The sequence below is a fragment of the Equus caballus genome, chromosome 17 (assembly GCF_041296265.1).
Source record: "Equus caballus isolate H_3958 breed thoroughbred chromosome 17, TB-T2T, whole genome shotgun sequence".
NCBI lineage: Eukaryota > Metazoa > Chordata > Mammalia > Perissodactyla > Equidae > Equus > Equus caballus.
In genome coordinates this window covers 41464746-41487044 of record NC_091700.1, presented here as the reverse complement: position 1 = coordinate 41487044, position 22299 = coordinate 41464746, and the positions used below count along the sequence as shown (strand labels likewise).

The 22299-nt window shown below is 39.6% G+C and overlaps 1 long non-coding RNA gene across 2 annotated transcripts in view; it reads left to right on the top strand.

The window, feature by feature from the left end:
* Nucleotides 1-22299, top strand: part of LOC111768581 (uncharacterized) — a 186888-nt gene that overhangs the window by 1039 nt on the left and 163550 nt on the right. The gene's annotated exons all lie outside the window — the stretch shown is intronic.

Sequence of the window (22299 nt, the reverse complement as noted above, 5' to 3'; positions counted from 1 at the left end):
GTTTAGGCTTGAAATAGTATAGTAAATTATGTGGCTTTTCTCCAATTCTGAATAAACATATTTAAAAAAAAATTCTCTCTGTCTCTTCACGTAGCTTGGTTGCCTCACAAAGTTTATTTCAGTAGACAGTGAAAACTAAATTCAACTAAATTTGAATTCTCACATTGTATAGAAATATCCCAGGAACCGTTTCTGGGTTGTATTATAGCAGTTCCTGAGGCGTAGTAATAGATTCTTGAAGGTGGTTGTGGCTATAGCCAGTTTAAATTTCGGAATATGGTGACATGATTTTTAATTAGTCACAGCCACTGTTGAGGAGAGTTGAATAGTTTAAAAAATACTTGGCAAACACAAGGGCATTGTATCCCGCTAACGGTCTTCACAGATTTTTCCTTTTGTTTAACCTGGATTTCTCTTGATGAGGTTTAGACTCATTTCCTCTTGTTCTGCCCTTAGTGGTGGTGACTAAGGCCAGCTGTGCTCCATCCTCTGGATACTGCCGGGACTCTGAGGCAGTAGCTCTTCTGAAGGAGCTTAATTTACCTTGGAAAACCAGCCTGGCCCCTGTGTCCTTGTCTCTTCTATGGAGAACACAGAGTCCCTTTTCCTGGGAGTTGGCGTAGCTTAAGCCATACTGCATCTCTCAGCAGTGTGACTCGTTAGGCCTCTGGTGAGAAAGGTGGACTTCTTTCAGGAATTATTGGCAAAGATTTTGTCACCTGTCTTGGTACCAAGCATCATAAGTTAATGCAGTACTTCACCTCCTCCTAGAGATCCACATGTGCTCCAAACAAAGGCAAACCTTCAGCACCAGGATCCCTAATTAGTGCCATACGAAGAAGATGTCTGTGGAAACGGCTTCTCTTTTCCATGTCAGGATTTTCTCTGTTTAACATGAATGTATGTGTTAAAAGACATATTATAGAGAATATCCTGAGACTAGAGAGTCTATTTGAGTAACTAAGAGAGTTTACATCTAGAATAACGGAATGAGCCATGTTCTAGGCCACAAATCCAGGTATCTTTGTTCTAAAATGAAACTCTGCCCAATAACAGAGTCCACTTTATTTTAGAGCAATATGAGACTGGGGAAATTCTTTTTCTGCACATCTCCTTGGGAATTGGAATGGAGTTCAGCCTCAGTAAAGTGTCGCTCAGAAACTTTCATGGAGAATGAACTAAAATCTCAGGATGGCACCTGGTATGACAATCTTTCAATTGTTCCACAGAACGCTGGTATTCTTTAGGCAAAATAAGGTTGTTTTGCCACTAAAATATTGAAAAAATGAGTGCCGTTTTTTGATTTTAGAAAAATAATTTTCCCAGCATTATGTTTTTTATTCCAATACTTCCTTAAGCTTTGATGTCTGATCTGTGCTAGAATCTAGTGCAAGAGAGTACCTGATTAAGCATAGCACATAACTTGAAAAAATTTAAAAGTACCATTTCATAGTGTTTTGCAAAAATGCCAATACTTTCATGCAATCTGCCGCCTGATAAACCTTGAGAACCCTTGTTACGGTATAAAGAATACTGAAATAAGTGTCAGGAGGACCAAGTTCTAAATCTAGCACTGCTGTTAACTAGCTAGGTGTCCTTGGGTGAGTCAAGAGAAGCTTCATGAATGAGCAAGGATTTGAATGGGACCCTGAAAGAAAGTCAGATTTTGGATAGACAGAGATGGATAGGGGAAGTTATTCTCAACAAGAGAGGAGGAGGTAAAGGGGAACAAAGGCTTGAGGAGTACAAAGTGTATTTGGGTAATAAGAGAATATATCTGCTTCTTACAGTTTTTTGTTTGTTTAGGCATGAATGCAGGCCTGGTGTCCCTCTTCTCTGCTGTGATCTTACCTGGGGATGTATATCAGTTTATCATGCCATGTTGTATTAAAAGAATCCATGAACAGAGGAGAACCCTGAGACCAGAAGACTTATATTATGAATCTCACATTACATTGTAATTATTTTGTCTTTAAATAATTAATTGTCTTTTAATGAATTAAATGATTAAGAGGTCATTTATATTATTCACATACATATCTTCCACCTGAAGGTCTGTTGGCAGTGAATTCTCTCATCTTTATTTTGTCTGAACATGCCTTTATTTCACCTATATTTTTGAAGGATATTTTTGCTGGATATAGAATTCTAGGTTATAGCTTTTTCTTTTATCACTTTAAAGATGATACTCCACTCTCTTTCGGTTTGCATTATTTCTGGTGAGAAGTCAGTGATATTTTTAATTATTGCTCTTCTATCTGTGAAATGTCTCTTTTCTCTGGTTGCTTTAAAGATTTGCTCTTTATCATTGGTTTTCAGCAACTTGGTTATGATGTGCCTTGGTGTTTGCATGTCTATTTATTTAACTTGTGGTTCATTGAGCTTCCTGGATCTCAGGGCTTACTGCCATCTAGGGAACATTTATTCAAGAAAAATGGCTGAATTTTGATAAGAGTACAGAGCTTTGTGGTGTTTACCTTGTCCCATTCAATCCCCCACTCCACCCTTCCTAGCTCCACAGTGGACATGAAAACCAACAGTCTGTAAACCACAGTGAAAACCAGCAGCCTGGTAGACACTGGAGAGGGTAGAATTGGGTTGAGGTTCCCTCAAATCCCCATTCCCAGAGACTTGTCATGATTGGACTTGTCTGGTGGTTCACTGGAAGACCCCACTTGCAGAACTATCTTTATTTGGCCTAACTCAGAGGTCACCTAATGTGAATAGCCTTTTCATTAGAGATGTTTGTTAACAACAATGAGAAGCAAATGTTGACATCTCAGCTACCTGAAGCAGTGAATAACAATTGTGGCAAACAATGGGCTAACCAAAAAGGCTTCAAAGGGAAATTCTGGGGAGCAAGATATCCATAGGGGGTTTTGAAAAGCTATGTCCTGTTCCCGGGAATCTAAAAGGTCACATGAATGTATTGTGTGCATGCCCAAGGACGTGCACATACTCAGGAAAGACGTCTAAGCTCTCACCTCTCACTCTAAGCTCTCCACTTTGGTTAATCTTGAGGCTCTGCACAAGCAGGAAGTGGAGGCTAAGGTGGAGTTGTAAACTGCCTCGCTGACTGTTGAAAGCATGCCCACACATGCACACAGAGTCCCTCAGCAAAGACTGGGAAACTTATTGAGTTCAGGCATCTAAGGGAACGTCTAATTATTAGATGAACACCTAACTAAGCAGAAGTTTTGGTGGCCACATGTAACGAAGAATATAGACTTTACACAATTAATTCAGAAAAGTCACTAAAGCATGACCACCACCACCAACAAACACCAATAGCAACAAACCCTAGTGAAAGGGGGACAATCTGTATTCTGCAGTTGCCATATTATGTTATTTAAAATATCCAGCTTTCAACAGAAAATTGTGATATATGAAAAGACACAAGAAAGTATAGCCTATACACAGAAAAAAAGACAGTCAACAGAAACTGTCCTCAAGGAAGCCCAGATGTTGGACTTTGTAGAAAAATACTTTAAATAAGCTATTTTAAATATGTTCAAGTAACTACAGGAACAAATGAGAATGATATCTCACCAAATAGAGACTATCAAAAGAAATAGAAATTGTAAAAAAAGAACCAAGAAGAAATTATTGAGTTAAAAATTACAATAAATGAAATAAAAAAATTCACTAGAGGGCCTCAGCAGTAGATTTGAATAAGCATAAGGAATAATCAGAGAACTTGAAGATAAATTGATTGAGACTATCTAGTTTGAGGAGAAGAAAGAAAAAAGAATGATGAGCAATGAACAGAGCCTCAGAGACTTGTGGGACACTATCAAGAGGACCAATATGCACATAACGGAAGTCCCAGAAGAATAGAAGAGCGAGAAAGGAGCAGAAAGAATATTATAAAGAGTAATGGCCTGGGGCTGGTCTGGTTGCATAGTGGTTAAGTTTGCATGCTCGCTTCGGAGGCCTGAGGTTCGCAGGTTCGGATCCCAGATGTGGATCATCAAGCCCTGCTATGGCAGCATCCCATATATAAAATAGAGGAAGGTTGGCACAGATGTTAGCTCAGGGCAAATCTTTCTGAAGCAAAAAGAGGAAGATTGGTAACAGATGTTATCTCAGAGTGAATCTCCTCAGAAAAAAACAAAAAACAAACAAAAGCCATGCAAAAAAATGAAGTTGGATCCCTACTTTGTACTATATACAAAAATTAACTGAAAAAAAGTATCAAAACCCCAAATGTCCAGATAAATACTCCCAAATGAATGACTTGGATTTTTGTCTTCTTTTTGTGGTATTTCCTAAACACTTTACACCTTTAGTTCTCAGCAAGTATGAGCATCAATTGAAGGAATCTTGCTGGTATGATTTAATGGATATATCCGTTAACATGATTCTTTTTTTTTTCTTTTATACTTCTTTTTTTTATTGAGTTCATAATAGTTTACATCAATGAGAGATTTCAGTTGTACATTATTTCTTGACTGTCACCACATAACTGCTCCCCTTCACCCCCTGTGCTCACCCCCCAACCCCCTTCCCCTCATAACCTCTGAACTGTTTTCTTTGTACATGTATTTCTTTGTCCATGTTCATATTCCACATATGAGTGAAATCATCTGGTGTTTGTTTTTCTCAGACTGGCTTATTTTGCTTAGCGTAATTCCCTCTAGGTCCTTCCATGTTATTGCAAATGGGATGAATTTGTCTTTTTTTCTGACTGAGTAGTATTCCATTGTATATATAAACCACATCTTCTTTATCCAATCTTTAGTCAGTGGGCACTTGGATTGTTTCCGTGTCTTGGCTATAGTGAATAGTGCTGCAATGAACTCAAGGGTACCTATGTTACTTTGGATTGTTGATCTCAAATTGTTTGGGTAGATACACAGTAGTGAGACAGCTGGGTCATATGGTAGTTCTATTTTTAGTTTTTTGAGGAATCTCCATACTGTTTCCCAAGTGGCTGCACCAGTTTGCATTCCCACCAGCAGTGTATGAGGGTTCCCTTCTCTCCACACCCTCTCCAACATTTGTTATTTTTAGTCTTAGTGATTATAGCCATTTGAACAGGCATAAGGTGGTATCTTAGTGTAGTTTTGATTTGCGTTTCCCTGATGATTAGTGATGTTGAACATCTTTTCGTGTGTTTATTGGTCATCTGTATATCTTCTTTGGAAAAATGTCTGTTCATGTCCTCTGCCCATTTTTTGATTGGGTTGTTTGTTTTTTTTATTGTTCAGTTGGGTGAGTTGCTTATATATTATGGAGATTAACCCCTTGTTAGATATATGATTTGCAAATATTTTCTCCCAATTGGTGGGTTGTCTCTTTGTTTTGATTCTAGTTTCTTTTGCCTTGCAGAAGCTCTTTAGTCTGATGAATTCCCACTTGTTTATTTTTTCTTTTGTTTCCTTTGTCTGAGAGGACATGGTATTTGAAAAGATCCTTTTTAGTTCAATGTCAAAGAATGTACTACTGATATTATCTTCTAGGAGTTTTATAGTTTCAGGACTTATCTTCAAGTCTTTGATCCATTTTGAGTTTATTTTTGTGTATAGCGTGAGATAGTGGTCTACCTTCATTCTTTTGCATGTGGCTGTCCAGTTTTCCCAACACCATTTATTGAAGAGACTGTCTTTTCTCCATTGTATCCATTAACATGATTCTTATGTCCAGTTTCATATTCATTATTTTCTTCTTAAAAGAATAGGCTTTGTTCCATCTGCTTCCATGATTTTACTGGAGCTGACAGTTTCCTTAGAGACCAACATTTCATTAGCCCATGTTATAGATGAGAAAATTGGGATTCAGAGAGGTAAAGTGCTCCCTTCATTCACATGATTGTTCAGAGGTACAACAGAACCTGTAATACAGATCTTTCTATTCACATTACTTTGGTTGTTTATATTAAATGTAGTTTTGTTTCTTGTTGCAAGTTTTACTCTTCATTCGATATATTGAAAAAAAAACACCCAAATGTGAGAGCTAGAAATATAAAACTCTTGGGGAAAAAATAGGTGCAAATCTTTGTGACCTTGGATTAGGCAATGGTTTCTTAGATGTGGCACCCAAAGCACAAACAAACAGAGGAAATATAGATACATTAGATTTCATCAAAATAAAAACCTTTGAACTTCAAAGGACACTATCAAGAAAGTGAAAATAAACTCATACAATTGGAAAAAATATTTGAAAATCATGCATCTGATAAAGGTAGAGCCAGAATATATGAAGAACAGTTACAATTTAACAATAAAAAGACAAATAACCCAATTAAAAAATGGGCAAAACATTTGAATAGGCGTTTCTCCACAGAAGTATACAAATGGCCCATAAACATATGAAAAGATGTTTAATGTCATTAGACGTGAGGAAAATGCAAATCAAAACTACAATGTGATACCACCTAACACCCAATAGAATAGTTAAAATAAAAAAGGCAGACAACAACAATGTTGGTGAGAATGTGTAGAAGTTGGGAATGTAAATGTTGTAGCTGCTTCAGAAATCCTCAAAAGTTTAAACATAGAGTTGCTAATTACAGCCCAGCAATTCTACTCCTAGGTATATACCTAAGAGAATTCAAAGCACATGTCTACACAAAAACTTGTACATAAATGTTCATAGCAGCATTATTCACAAGCTAAAAAGTGGAAACAACCCAAATGTCCATCAACTGATGAATAGATAAAATATTGTATATCTATACAATGAAATTTTATGCAGCTCTAAAAAGAATTTAAGTACTGATATATACTACAACATGGGTGAACCTTGAATAATTTATGCTAAGTGCAGTCACACAAAAAAGGCCACATATTATCTGATCCCATTTATATGAAATGTCCGGAATAGGCAAATCTATAGAGACAGAAAGTAGATTAGTGTTTGGCAGGGGCTGAGGGGAGGGGGAAATGGGAAGTGACTGCCAATGGGTACTGGGTTTCTTTTTAGGGTGATGAAAATTTTCTGGAATTGTATAGTGGTGAGAGTTGTGCAACACAGTTTGAATGCGCTAAAACCCGCTGAATTATACTCTTTAAAAGGGTGAATTTTATGGTATGAATTATATCTCAATTTGGGAAAATGCCAGTTAAGAGAGTCTACAAAATGTTCAGCGATCCTCAAAACTATCAAGGTCATCAAAAACAAGCAAAATATGAGAAACTGTCACAACCAAGAAGAGCTTCAGGAAACCTGACTACTAAATGTAATTAGTATCCTGCATGGAATCCTTGGTTAGAAAAGGGACATTAGGGAAAATCTGAGGAAAGATGAGTAAAAGGTGGACTTTAGTTAATAATAATGTATCAATATTGGCTCATTAATTGTGAGAAATATACTATACTAGTGTACAACGTACTAATAATAGGGGAAACTGGGTGTGGGGTATACAAGAATTCACTGTACTATCCTCACAATAATCTCAAAGTGTTCTAAAATAAAAAGTTTATTAGAAAAAAAGTAAGTAACAGGAAAAATGTAAGTAAGAGCCTTTTGGATTATTAGACTTAACTCCTAGAGAGACATAAAATCTTGAGCCTCCTTCTAACTTGAGAAAAATGATTTCCTATATGATTTGGTCAGGTGAATTTTGGGCTATAAGTTTCACCAGTCGGCTTCTCAGCCAGACCTTAGCCTCTCAGCCAGACCCGGGTTAATTATTTGTGGACTTCAGGACAACAGAAAGCACCAAGGGAAGAGTGTTCCTGTCGGTGGAAAGCCCCGATCTCAGACCCATCCTCAACCTGCTATGCGAGCAACTTCAGTTACCCTTCTGAACAGTTGTCATGTCATGTATCGGTGATGCACTCTACTCATGGCAGGTGTTTGCTGAAGGTCTGTGATGTCAACATCTGAGAGAGACCAAGTTGAACACAGGTACAGAACCACACATTTGACAGCTAATTGCCCACATAGTTAAGTACAATTGTGATAATAAGCATGATGAAGAACAGGGTGCTTTGAAAGCAGTTAGTAGGATCTCACCTGGATTGGCAATTGGAGAAGGTTCTGGAAGGAATGCAGTTTAAGCTGAGAGGAAGGACCGCTATGAGTACTTCAGGCGAAGAGTTGGGAAGGGCATTTCTGGCAAAAGGGAATGGCATTGGGAAGTATCTGAAGGGGTAAGGATTTGGGAGAAACTGAAGGAGGACTCCTGTAGTCCTGAGGTGTGGGGGCAGGTGCTGGGATAGGAGTAGAGGGGGAAGATTGGTGTGAAATTAAGCTGGAGAAGTCAGAAAGGACCATTAGGAAGTCACTGAGAGCTTTTAATCCTGGAGGTGTTTTGGTCAGATATGTATTAAAAACAGTTCTCTGATTTCAGTGTCTAGGAGGGAGCTTTAGCGGAGTGGGGAGGCCCGTTAGGAGGCGGATACTGAAGGCGAAAGTGATGGGGGCTTAGACAGGGTGATTGTGGGGAAGAGAAGTCAACTGAGTTGAGAGACAATTAGGAGGTGGAATCAACAAAAACGTTTATGGAGCGATAAATAACATAATTTATAGATACAGATAACGTAAATACTAAAAGAGAAATCAACATGAAGTATTTGTTAAAAAGCAAAAGACAACCCAACTAATGAACCTAAGGATAAATTAAAACCAAAGCTCCAATCTGAAAAACAAAAAGGCCAGACATAATCATGAAATGCCTAGTGTTTTTTTAAAGCACAACTATTCATTAAAAATAGCCACTACAGGGGCCAGCCCTGTGGCTAAGTGGTCGCGTGCTCCGCTGCAGCTGTCCAGGGTTTCACCGGTTTGGATCCTGGGCTCGGACATGGCACTGCTCGTCAGGCTGTGCTGAGGTGGTGTCCCACATGCCACAAGTAGAAGGACCCACAACTAAAAATACACAACTATGTACCAGGGGGCTTTGGGGAGAAAAAAGAAAAATAAAATCTTAAAAAAAAATAGCCACTACAGTGTTTTTCAGAAAGTTGGCTTGCTCTTTATTAAATTATATAATATTTGTCACATATGATTTGTGTCTGTTTTCCAGTTTGCCGATGGTTGGAGAGTAGTGATGTGTCTTACGAAGTCAGACTAAAGAGAGCGTTGATTTGACAGGAGCTCTCTGAGGCGGGCCTGGCTCCGTTGTTAGTGCCCAGTGAGACGGATTCAGGATGCTGTCCCAGCGAGGGTGTTCAGTGACAAGGCAGGCCAGGGGCAGGGTCAGCTGTGACTCCACAGACAGACTCACACCCACAGCGTCTACAATACACACAGCTGCTGCCTGGCTGCATTACAAAGGTGTCTCGGCAGAAGCATTTTGGCTGTGTGAAATATGGCCTTCACACAATCCTTAGACTATATTTTACAAGTTCATTTTCTAACACATAGGCACGCTTTTATGGCATCTGGAGCATTTTGCTGAATGACTTGGTAGTGCGCTGCTGACCAGACAGCACATTTCCAGATTTAGATTGTAAGAGAAAAACAGCAAGTGGTAAGTTCAGCTACAGGTCAATGGATACTTATACTACAATTCCCTCATGGAGTACTGGGCTACTTTATCCCATGGGGACCAGTACTGCAAAGCACATTCAACAGAGATAGCTCTAGGTATTTGCTTTTATGACTGTTGGCCATGTTCACACTGGGAATGTGCTGTTATCACATTGTAAACATTATTCTTAATATCAGGAAGAAAATTAGGGGGCAGAGTTGAGAATCGGCATGCAAAAGCTGTGATAGAATTGCTGATGGATGGTCTTATTATTTTCTGAGCATTCACGAGCCACAGGAAATAGGTGCAGCTTGTGAAAAACAGAGGTGGTGAGAGACATTAACCAATGTTTATTGATTTTACTTAAAACTGTGTGCATCCCACGTTTTCGGTTTTTGGTGATGTTGGGTTAATTTGGAGGGGACATAATGATGTTCACTGACAATTGCTATCTGAAAGATTCGAGAGTTCGTACATTATTCCACATGAATCAAAGATTCCCAGAGCTTTTCAGATTATGATCACATTTACCATTTAAAGTTTTTGTTCAATTTGTCCAATTTTACTTTAAAGAATGAGGGAGGATTATATGTCAATTACATCTCAATAAGATAAAGAATGAAGGAGGTTTAAAAAGTATAGTAGTATTAGATATATGGAACCTTAATTTTAAATGGTGGCTATTAGCAAGTTTGCCTTTAATGAGAACAAAAATTTAAAAACATTTGTACTTGAGATACCAGGCATTGCTTGCCCACCACAGTCCCTTAATAATTATGTTTTATACTACTCAGTCGCAAATCTGTCTGTCTGGAACTTGGTGGGTTCTTGACTTCACATTCAGGGATGTCTCCAACCTAGACTGACCAGTTACCAAGACCTGCATACACTGGCCCACAAAGATATGATGAGGCCTTCAGAACCAGAAGACGGGAAACAGAAACCTAGGCCAGCTAGCTAAAAGGCCATGTGGTAGATTTAGAGCCAAGGCAGCCATTTTGGTCAGGTGCAAGCTGAAGTTACAAGGAAGCTAGTTGGTAAAGTAAGAAGAATGAAACTAACATGTGGAGAGGGAGAGAAGTGGCTAAAGAGAGAAGGGAGAGTAACTGCCTAGGATCCTGATAGTTTCTGAGCCAAGGCTAGCCCATTTATTTTAAAAATAAATCTAATTTTTTCCTTGAGGTAACCTGAATGAGGCTCAGTCTTTACTATAAAAGAGAAATAATCCTTATCGGTGCCATCTGTCTGTGTGGTTGGTGAATGGTTAAAACTGGCAGCCGGAGGGACAAATCCAACTGGGAATTAAATTAAGCTATGAAATTTGCTTTTAAATCACAAAGAATTTTAAAGATTGCTACTTCCTTATTCAGTCCTGGCTACTTTGGAGGCAACCATCATTACTTTGATTTAGCCAAGGCATACCTGCCTGTATATAAGTTTTGTCTCACCTTTGGTGAGATTTCCTTAAAAGAAAAGACTATAACCATGATGGCTTACTCTTTGGCTCTCACAAAACAAAACAACAACTATACAACAAAACCTACCTGTGTCCTCTGAGGTTGGGTTGAAAAATAGAGGTAGGTTGTGAAACTAAGCCAAGGCCCTAACCATGTGCCTGATGACTAAGATGGAACCCATGTAGGAGTTGAGGCAGTAATAACATGACTTTTGCTGCAGCTCAAGTTGCCTGCAACCCCCCACGCTTTTTAGCAAATATTATTTTGAATGTCAGAGTGCACAGAACTGTTCTCTAGGGTTGGGCTAAATTTGACTCTGTGGGAGAATAAACCTAGAATTCCAAATGTGGTGATCCTAACAGAGTATGTGATGCAAGACCAATTTTCCACTTGTGCTGGGTGGGTTTGTTCAAATCTCACGCAGAAATGAGAGATGCCAGACGGAGTGTTGACTTGACCCAAACATAAGGTAGTAATTTAGGTTTTATTTTGAAAAGCATGAGAGTCTGGGTAATCCAAAATTTTAATTTAGGAAGGAGCCTGGAAGAATGGCAGAAGACAGGAGCGAGGTGGCCCTCTGATGAAGGGTGGGGAGTGGAGGAGTGAGACCTCAGGTGCCTGGTCCAGTTCTGGAAGAGTTACTTTGTGATAAACTAGAGGCAAACTCTAAGTCTGCATCTTAACATGATTCTGTAGACAGATCTAAAGGAGATTCTGGCTATTGTGATTTGGGGTAATTTCTTTCTTTAAAGTGCAGATGATAGAGTAAACTTTAATGGTTAAAGCATTATAAGCTGACTGTGGTGCTAAACACTGACTCAACTTCAGCAGTGACCTAATCAAGGTGGCCTGGGAGAAGGGAGGTTTGGGGAGTCACTTGAGAAATAGGTCAGAAGGATTTCTCCTAGTTCTTCTCAGGTGGACACAATGGGCTTTTGCATTCTTTATGGAAAGCCCAGGGGTTACATGAAGAATTCTCTCCCCGAATACTCCTCTAAGCAACTTACTCTTGGTTCATGTCAATGCTTGTGATGCTGGGTCATTCTTTTGGTTTGATGAAGATGTACAGTGTATTCACTCAATAAATATTTATTGAGCACATACTATATCCCAAGTACCACGCAGATGACTGAAAATGCTGCAGTGAATAAAATAGTCTCCATTCTCATGGAGCTTACTTGGTAGTGCAGAAAAGCTTGAACTCAAATCCTGACTCCATCAGTTGTTAGCTTGTTGAGTTACCTAACCTTGAATAAGTTAACCTCTCTGTGCCTCTGGTTTCTGTATCTGTGAAGTGGAATCACAAAATTGTACTTACCTCGTGAGGTTGTTTTGAGGATTAGACGAGGCAATACATGCAAAGAGCTTACAACAGTGGATGCATTAACAGTTACATATCAATATTGTATATTAACAGTTACATATGAAATGAGCTTCAACTCCTGTCCAAGGACAGAGCAGAGCAGGAAAACATTCATGCTTCTGGTTAGCACAGGGCAAGTATTTCAGTGAGGCCTTCTGCTGAATGTGGCTGCTAGGTGTGGAGTTCAAGACTTGTGAAAAGCAAAGGGACCCAGAAACCCTCATTTACGTGAACATTAGCCTTTGAAACAGAAGCCATGTGGAAATGTAGTCTAGAAGTTGATTGACTATTCTTTCCACAAGACTTTAGCTATCACATTTATAGTTAAGAGATCTTGCTTGGAATTAGTAGGGAGTATTAAAAATGTGGGCCCCTTTAAGAAAGGAAATGCTGCCCTTGCTCCAGTGGAAGACTTGCTATGTGGATTTGCTGGTGGGCCACCTGGTATTCTGAAACGTTGCTACTGCACTTCTGCTTTGCATGGGGGAGAGTTATTCAGTAACTCAATTTTTATATGAAATCTTGAGAATTCTGTGATTTCGAATCCTGATGTTAATGTAAATCGGGCTGTTTGAATTGACCTATCATTCCACTACCTCCTAGCTCAATTTCTCTATCTGCAAAGCAAAGGAAGCTGAAAGAGTAGCCTTTGGTTAAAGCAGTAGGGCCCTAGGAAGTAGTTCTATGTGGCTGTGTGCCCACATGGTCAGGACACCTGTGATATTGTGTAGCAGATATAAAAGCACATGTACCTTGCTTCAAGGTGCTACTTACTCGTACCTGGAGTAGATTCTGATGAGGCATGTTGGTTCTGTTATGTTTAGAGACATTATACTCTTTAAATAGAAAGCTGTTTGTTCATCCCAGATGCCTCTGGTTGTTATAGTCTGCTCCTTTGAAATTTCCAAATATGGTTCTGGAGAAAATGGGTACATGTTATTTCTTTTTGGAGCACAGGCTTTTTGCAACAAGGGCCGTCTTACTGATGAAAATGTTATATTGGGTCTCGTGGCAATTCATTTATTGCTTTCTTGACCCTGTGTCATCTAGGGAGTGTCAAAAACCACATGGTGCTTCTGAGCCCTACAAGTTTTGCAGTTGAATCTCTGATTTAGCTGACAGATGTTAAAACACAGACACAGCCAGATAACTCCCCAGTGACAACACAGATGCAAAAGCTGAAAAGTGCAGTTAGTCCAGCTTGGGGAGGGATTGCGTTGATGCTCCAAATCTTCCCTACTGATAGCCCTTACATTTTTTTTCCCTGGTAGCCTAATATGGCTTAGGTTGGAGGAAACTGCATCTCTTTCCTTTTGGTTGATTCAATCTCCCATCAATTCCCCTAAGAAAATGTGCGGATTTGGAGCTCAGGAGACCATGGGAATGCAAGCAATAATACTGGGCTCAAGTCTCTTTCATGGCCAGCACAGCTCTGACTGAGCAACTTTTGGCTCTGAAGAGGAAAAAAAAAAAGATCTTAGATCTGGAGGGAACTTTCCTTGGTGCTCAGTCATTTTATGGATTAGGAAATATGAGGTCCACAGTGAATTTCTCTGGGTCACAGATGAGACTAGCAGAACTGGGACTAGGACCTAATTCTCAATCAAATCTCTTCCTGTTGGGTCTTGCCGTCTCGTGCATCCTCTACCTGCTCTCCAGCTCCCACTTCAGGTTTCCCCTTGAGATTGGTGTCGGGGACCAGGGACATAAAGGGGAGGCTGTGGTAGGGCCTCTGGCTCTGCCCTGTGTTGGGCGTGCCTCGTCTCAGCCCATTTCCTTTTGGGAAATGCTAGCCACAAACATGGTTAGATTTTTGACTAGACATAGTTCAAATCTGTGAATTGATAAATGAAGACACTGAGGCTCAAAGAGGGGATGTAACTTAATCAAGTTTCCACAACTAGTCAGGAAAGCAATTAACAAACATTTATTGAGCATTTGTGACGGGCCAGGCCTGTGAAACCTGCTGGGGATTTGACTGAGAATAAGACAGAGGTGGTTCTTACCCTGGAAGAACTTACTGTCCAGTAACAGGACAGACAGAAAACAAACAGTCGCAAATGGAAGGAATTTTATGAAGGGAAAGTGCAGCATCAACAGGAGAACTTAATCTGGTCTTTTGGAACATTAGTGGAAAGTTAAAAGCTAGGGAAAGATACCTTTGAGGTGATATACTTGTCCTATAGAGATATTTGGATCAATTAAAAAAAAACTCTCACGTAAAGTTGTTCTGGTACTTTTCAGACCCTTTCTATCATGACCCTGTTATTTACTGCCCTGAAGCATCTGTTGCAGTTATGGCCTCAACAAAGGCCACCCTAGGAGAAACTGATGTAGGGGTAGGATGGTTCTCAGGGCTCACAGGGAAACTGAGGCCCAGTACACTCCTGAGGGAGAGCTACTATCTCCATGGCTTCTGGTTGCCTCTAGCAAAAACTCTAAAACTTTACTCACGGATCTGTGACATTTGCCAATTGCCTGTGTTTGCCTGGGCTGCTGTCATATATCGTGGTAAGATGGCCCCTTCTGGCCCACAGACCTCCTTTCTCCAGGTTTTATTTCTCAAACTTTAGAACTTGTCTACATGAGAGCCATTTTTTATTGCTGGAAGAGAGTGCAGCATGCTTTCCCTGAGCCATGCTTTCCCACCCCTCTCTGCTCTAAGTCCACCTCTTCCTGACCAACTTCACTCCCTCTCCCAGCAGCCCTTCACAGCCCTATGTAGCAGCTGCAACTGGTTTGTATATGGCTATATATTTAAAACAATTTGTGTTCCTGTCTGTTTTCATTATGTGCATCCTTTCTTCTCCTCTGGATTACAAGTGTCCTGAGAAGAGGGCTTGGACTTCTGTTTCCCACAGGGTTTAGATTACCAAGAGTGAACTTGGCTGACGGTTGGGCAGACTAGACCCCGCTACTTCAAAGGCAGATGGGAGAGCCTGGGTGGGGAGGATCCGTGCCAGAAGTGCAGTGGACAAGAGCATTTGTCTGAGGCAGGACAGCAGGCTGAGACACTGATTTACTGTGTGACTTTAGACTGGGTTTCGGCTTCCTTGTCTATAAATGTGTGCAAGCACAGCACCTCCTCACCTCGGGATCTAGTTGTGTGATGTCTGGGAAAGTATCCTGAACAATATAAAGCATTAGGACTATGTCGTAATGTCCTGCTCTTAGACCCTGCCAAGTATGTGCAGGGCCTGGAACTGTCACTCGGGCTTTTTTGTGTTGGATTTGGACTCTGAACCACCTGGTTCCAATCCTAGTCCTCTCCAGAGGGATGGACAGTGCTGGGTGACCCAGACGACAGAGTCAACGTGGCTGCAGGCACTTGCAAGAAGGGGGCCATCAAATAAGAAAACAATGTCTTGAAAAAGTTTTAATATTTTATATCTATATAATAGTTGATATGCACACATATAAGTGTGTGTGTGTGTATAAAAGCATCAAAGTTGATATATGTGATAGGGAAAATCAAAACTTCGTGGGGTTTCATTACAGTTATTTTAGGGTCTAAACATGAAAGTTGTTTCCAATTTTAATTACAGCTGCAGAGTGGGCATAATACTCTCTTCAGTGTTCATGGCCTCTGAAGCCCTTAAATCAATGATGTAGGAACCATCCCTCCAACCCAGAATGCCAGGGCCGCTCTTGCCGCCCCTTCTGGTCCTTTCCCACCTTCTCCTTGTTTTCCATGTTGGTGAAGACACATAAATATCTCAGCTCAAGCCAAGCCTCCAGGCCTTCAGGACAGGGTAAGGCTCTGCACACTGTGCGCACTCAAGAAAGGGTGATGCCAGACTCAGAAGCCTTGGGAAGGGAATGCCCCTCTCTTGGGGTGGAGTGTCTCAAGTCATACCTGGTTTGTTGTTTGTTGACAGCAGAGTAAATTATCATCACCTTTTGTGGGCATTTAAAAGGCCAAAGGCAGAAATTCCTCTTCTGGGTGTATACCCCCATAGAATTGAAAGCAGGATCTCAACGAGATATTTGCACAGTCATGTTCATAGTAGCATTTTTCAAAACAGCCAAGAGATGGAAACAACCCAAGTGTCCGTCAGCGGATGAACAGATAAGCAAAATGTGATATACACATATAATGGAATATTATTCAGCCTACAACATGGATGAAACTTGAGGACATTATGCTGAGTGAAATAAGCCAGTCACAGAAAGATAAATATTGTGTGATTCCTCTTATATGAGATACATAGAATAGTCAAAGTCCTAGAGACAGAAAGTAAAATGGTGGTTTCCAGGGGCTAGAGTAGGAGAGAATGGGGAGGTAATGTTTAATGGTTAGAGAATTTCAGTTTTGCAAGGTGAAGAGAATTCTGCAGACTGGTTGCACATGATGTAAATATTCTTAACACTACTCAACTGTACACTTAAAAATAGATGTAGATGGTAAATAGATAAGATGGTAAATTTTATGTTATGTATGTTTTACCACAATAATAAAAAAAAAAACCCCAACACAACAAACTCTTAATGCCCAGGCTGTATCACAGACCAATTAAATCAGAATCTCTGTCGCTGAACCTCAGGTATCCATAGTTAAAAAATTTCCCCAGCTTAAACCAAGGTGGAGAAGCATGGACTCAAGGTAGGTAATCCAATCCCAAGGTTGCTGCTGTAATCCAGGGGTGAAATGAAAAAGAATGAAGTCACGGGGAATAAAACAAATTGGATGGTTTGTAGGGAGAAATGTCAGTGTTCAGTGATAGATTAGATGTGAGGAGGAAGACAAAGACTGCATCAAAGAGGTTCCCAAGGACCTACACTGAATTGTGTGTTTGTGGAAAAACTGAATATTTATGAGGAGGTGTTTGGGGACGTTTTTAGGGTGATGATTTATTTGATTTGGTGGTAATGTACTTAGGTAGAAATTTCTTAGAGGCAGCTGGAAATTTTCGTACTCAAAGTAATTCATCCATTTCCCCCACAGAAACCAAAATTCCATTTTTACATTGCAAATGATTTTTTTAAATAAAAAGACAAAAGGCAGAAACGTTGCCTGGTGGGCACTGTATCTTCAGGATCCAATGATATATCTATTATTTCATAGCTCCTTTTGGCACAACTGTGAAGTTGGAGAGCTTTAAATGAGATGGTCCTTCCCTTGCTGTTTTTCTCCCTGCCTCTGAATGTTCTGTGCGCCCTCTCTTTCTCAGGATCCCATTTCAGTGTGATTGCTCTGTTCCCCTCAGCTTTCTACAAAGCTCACAGTAATCAAATTCACATTAAGGCCATGGAAACCTCCCACACTATTTTTTCTAACAGCATTCACATTTTTAAAACAAACTGAATGAAGAGAACAATGTTTAACAAAAAAGAATAAAACTCGGATGATAGTATTGCAGGAAGGAGAAATTTTGGATAAGAAATTCTGATAGTCTCAGGTCTCTGGAAAGTACCTCCACAAACAGTCTTGGTTAGATCTTCAGATGTAAGTGAGTGTGTCGGGGATCCAGTGAGTCACAGGCACCCAGAGAGGTGAATGGGTTTTGGGAGTTGGTTACCAAGTCACCAACATGATCTAAGTCATATAGACGATGGGGAAAAAAATCAGTGGGATATTAAATATATCATCTTCTTGAATCACAGAATCATGTTTTCTAAGCAGAACAGTCATGACTCCCTTCTTTACCCCACAGTATTCAATAGACCGAGGATTCAAGGAAGGTCTCAGAAACTTTCCCCAAAATGGACTTTGAGGTGCCTTCATCACAGTGCCTGCAGTTGCATGCTATGACTTCAAGCCATTGCCATGTTTATTTTGGACAGTTTAAGGAGGAAAGCCCACGCAACTCCTGGAAACAGGGATAAGAAGAAAGAAAAGAGTCAGACAAAATTCCTGGAAAAGCATGCAGAGTTGTTGAGCTTTTATCTATCTTTCTAGTTCAGTGTCTAGCATGTATAGGTAGTGAATAGACACTTGTTGAATGAATGAAGGCATAATAGAAATAGTTTCCGTGCGATTAATTTTATGGTTGTGTTGTTGTGCTGACTATGTGTGGGTGGCATGTTGAAGGAAAACCCAGAAGGCCTGGATTTCAGTCCTAGTTTTGTCACTCATTAGTTCTGTGACATTGGCCCAGACTCTTAGACTTCTCTGAGCTGGTTTCCACTGTAAAGTGGGGATAGTGAAGCTGTCTTTCTCACTCCTATGGTTGCTATTTGCATTAAATGATTCAATGGGCATGAAAGGCTTTGAAAACTCGATGGTACTTTACAAATGTAGAGTACAATCATTTTGAAAGCACTTAGCTTTGTAGAGGATTGTGTGAATTAATGTGTATTAATCAAGGCATGCGTCTCATTAGGTAAAAATTGAAAGTAAAACTCATACACTTTAGATGTGAAAATGGACTAAGCAACTTGTGTAACACTAATTTCAAGACGTAGTATATTAATTTCAAGTACGAAATTTGTAAAAAGAAACCCGAAAACAAAACCAAGGTGTGAAAAATGTTCATCATCATTGCCTCCGACCTACTCCTGAAGTCCAACATTTTTACAATTCTTCCTATGAAATTTATATCAGGGTTAAAACTCATCAGTGTCTGTGAACAAATACTGAGTTCCTGCATGTGCCAGGCACTGTTAGGCACCAGGTATCACGGTTATGTTTTTACTGCTGATCTTAGAGCAATGTCTGGTTTACAGTCATGTACTGCATAATGGCATTTTGGTCAACGACAGACCATACGTATTATGGTGGTCCCATTAGAATATAATGGAGCTGAAACATTCCTATCATCTAGTGACATCCTAGCTCTTGTAACATCGCAGCACAATGCATTACTCACGTGTTTGTGGTGATGCTACTGTGCTGCCAGTTGTATAAAAGTATAGCAATACAATTATGTACAGTACATAATATGTGATAATGATAATAAACAGCTGTGTTACTGGTTTATGTATTTTCTATACTATACTTTTTATTGTTATTTTAGAGTGTACTCTTTCTACTTATAAAAAAAATTTACTGTAAAACAGTATTCCATGTTGCCCCCAGCATCAGCCTCATACATCTTGGATTCACTGTGTCTCTTGATTGCATCCTTTTCTTTTGTGCTTGATTTCATGTTGTGTTGCTTTGCTCATCATGGCCCCAAAGCATACAAAATCCACTGCTAATATTGCCAGTAAGAGGCCACCTTGAGTGATTGACTGGAAACAAAATTAAAAGTGATTAAGGACTACAAATGTGGAAAATCAGTTATGGTTATTGCTCACCAGTCAGGCATAATCCATTCCACCAAGATCCAACTACCATCTTGAAGAACAGGATCAAAGTGACAGAAGCTGTAAAATGATCTGTTTCACTGAAGGCAGTGAGACTAAGAAAAATTCAAGCAGGCTCTATATCAGACATGGAGAAACTTCTAATGATCTGGGTTGGAGACCAGGCACAGAATCATTTCCCTCTCAGCACCATGACGATCACAGCCAAAGCAAAAACTTTGTTTGCAGTATTGAAAGAAACGGCTCGACCAGACTATGATGTTGAATTTACTGCTAGCTCTGGGAGGTTTGAGTGACCTAAAAATCGTTATTCATTACATAATGTGAAAGTGAGTGGTGAGTCTGCGAATGCTGGTGTGAAGGCAGCTGAAGAATTTTTGGAAACTAGATAAGCTGATTGTGGAGGAAAATTACTTGCCGGAACAAATATTCAATATGGATGAGGCCTCCCTATTCTGGAAACAGATGCCTGAGAGGACTTTCATCTATAAGGGGGCTAGGTCAATGCCAGATTTCAAAGTTTTTAAGGACAGGATAATAGTCTTGCTTGGGGGCAATGTTGTAGGCTACAAATTGAAACTGTTTGTGATGTGACACAGTGCAAACCCCAGGGCCTTCAAGCATATCGGTAAGCACACACTGCCAGTGTACTGCAGGAGCAGTAAGAAGTCATGGATGACCCAGTTCCTCTTCCAAGATGCCCTCCTGAATTTCTATGACAGCAAGATGGAGAAGTGCTGTTTGGAGAATAACATAGCTTTCAAAATTTTGCTTATTGTTAATAATTCTCCCAGGCAGCCTCTTTTTATTGATGACCTTCATCTCAATACCAAAGTAGTGTTTCACCTTCCAAACATCACCTCTTTGATCCAATCAATAGATCAAGGAGTTATAGCAGCTTTTAAGACCTATTTCCCAAGAAGAACTTTGCTCAGATTGCTGCAACTGAGGAAGACACTGAGAAGACACAGAGGCAATTCTGGAAGGATTACAACATCTGTGACTGCATCAAGAACCTTGGGGTGATGTCCCCAAGGAGTGTATGAATGGTATCTGGAAGAAGATACGCTTCAAAGAATTTGCCAAGGATAAGGAGGTTGCAAAAATCAACAAGGCTGTGGTTGAGACGGCAGACAACTTTACCCTGGGTGTAGATGAGGATGACACTGAGGAGCTTCCAGGGGTGGCTCCTGAGGAACTGACTAATGAGGAAGTGTTGGAACTGGAACAGGAGTGCATAGCTGAAGAAGAGGCAAGAGAAAAGGAAACTACAGGAGAAGAAAGAGAAGAACCCACAGTGACAGGTTTAGCAGGACCTTTTGCAGACCTCAACAAGCTCTTTAAAATGTTTGAAAACATAGACCCCCAACACTGAAAGGTCTTCAATGACAGAGAGGAACGTTCGTGGTGCATTATCTCCTTACAAGCAAATCTATGATGAAAAAAAGAAACAAAGCAAGCAAACCACCATGGACATATTTCTGAAAAGTGTGACACCTCCTCAAGAAGAGCCTCAGGCGGGTCCTTTAGGATGTATTCTAGAAGAAGGCATTGTCATCATAGGAGATGACAGCTCCATGTGTGTTACCCATGAAGACCTTCCAGTAGGACAAGACGTGGAGGTGGAAGACAGTGATATTGATGATGCTGGCCCTGTGTAGGCCTAGGCTAATGTGAGTTTGTGTGTTAGTTTTTAACAAAAAAGTTTAAAAAGTGAAAAAATAAAAAATAGAAAAAGGCTTATAGAATAAGGATATAAAGAAAGAAAATATTTTTGTATAGCTGTACAATGTGTTTGTGTTTTAGACTAAGTGTTACTATAAAAGAGTCAAAAAGTTAAAAAAAATTAAAATATTTATAAAGTAAAAAAATTACAGTAACCTAAGGTTAATTTATTATTGAAGAAAGAAAAATATTTTTTTATAAATTTACTGTAGCCTAAGTGTACAGTGTTTATAAAGTCTACAGTAGTGTAATGTTCACTCATATTCACTCTCCACTCACTCACTGAGCAAAGCAACTTCTAGTCCTGCAAGTTCCATTCATGGTAAGTGCCCTATACAGGTGGACCATTTTTTTATCTTTTATACCTTATTTTTACTGTACCTTTTCTATGTTTAGATACACAAAAACTTACCTTTGTGATATAATTGCCTACAATATTCAGTACAGGAAAATGCTGTATAGGTTTGTAGCCTAGGAGCAATAAGCTATACTATATGGTCTAGGTGTATAGTAGGCTATACCATCTAGGTTTGTGTAACTACATTCTATGATGTTCACACAATTTCAAAATCACCTAAGGACACGTTTCTCTGAACATATCCCCATTGTTGAGTGACACATGACTATGTTTGGTCAGTGGCTGCTTGTCTTTCCAGCTGTATGTGTGTGTGTGTGTGTTTGTGTTTTGTATCACAACAGTTTCATTAGCTTAGCAAAGTGGTGCATATACTTCTTTATATGACAAATACCTTTTTGATGTATTAACAACCTTAATGGGTAGAGTCTCCAGGAACTGTGACACATTTTCCTATCTCTGATCCTAGTCTTAAGTATGTTCTTGAATAGCCATTGAACATAAGTTTAATATTAGCTGCATGAGTAAAGTATTAGTTACTGTATTCTCTTCAAAATAAATATAACCTGTTACAGGATAGGAAGGTAAGCTGACCTCTTATTTGACTTTGGCTAAAATGATTTATAATTAAACATTTTGTAGTTATTTATAAAGTATGGCCTCTCTATGGTATATTAAAAATTTGTTTAAAACGTTGACTGTAAGTTTGGTGAAAGTGACAAAGCATCTTACA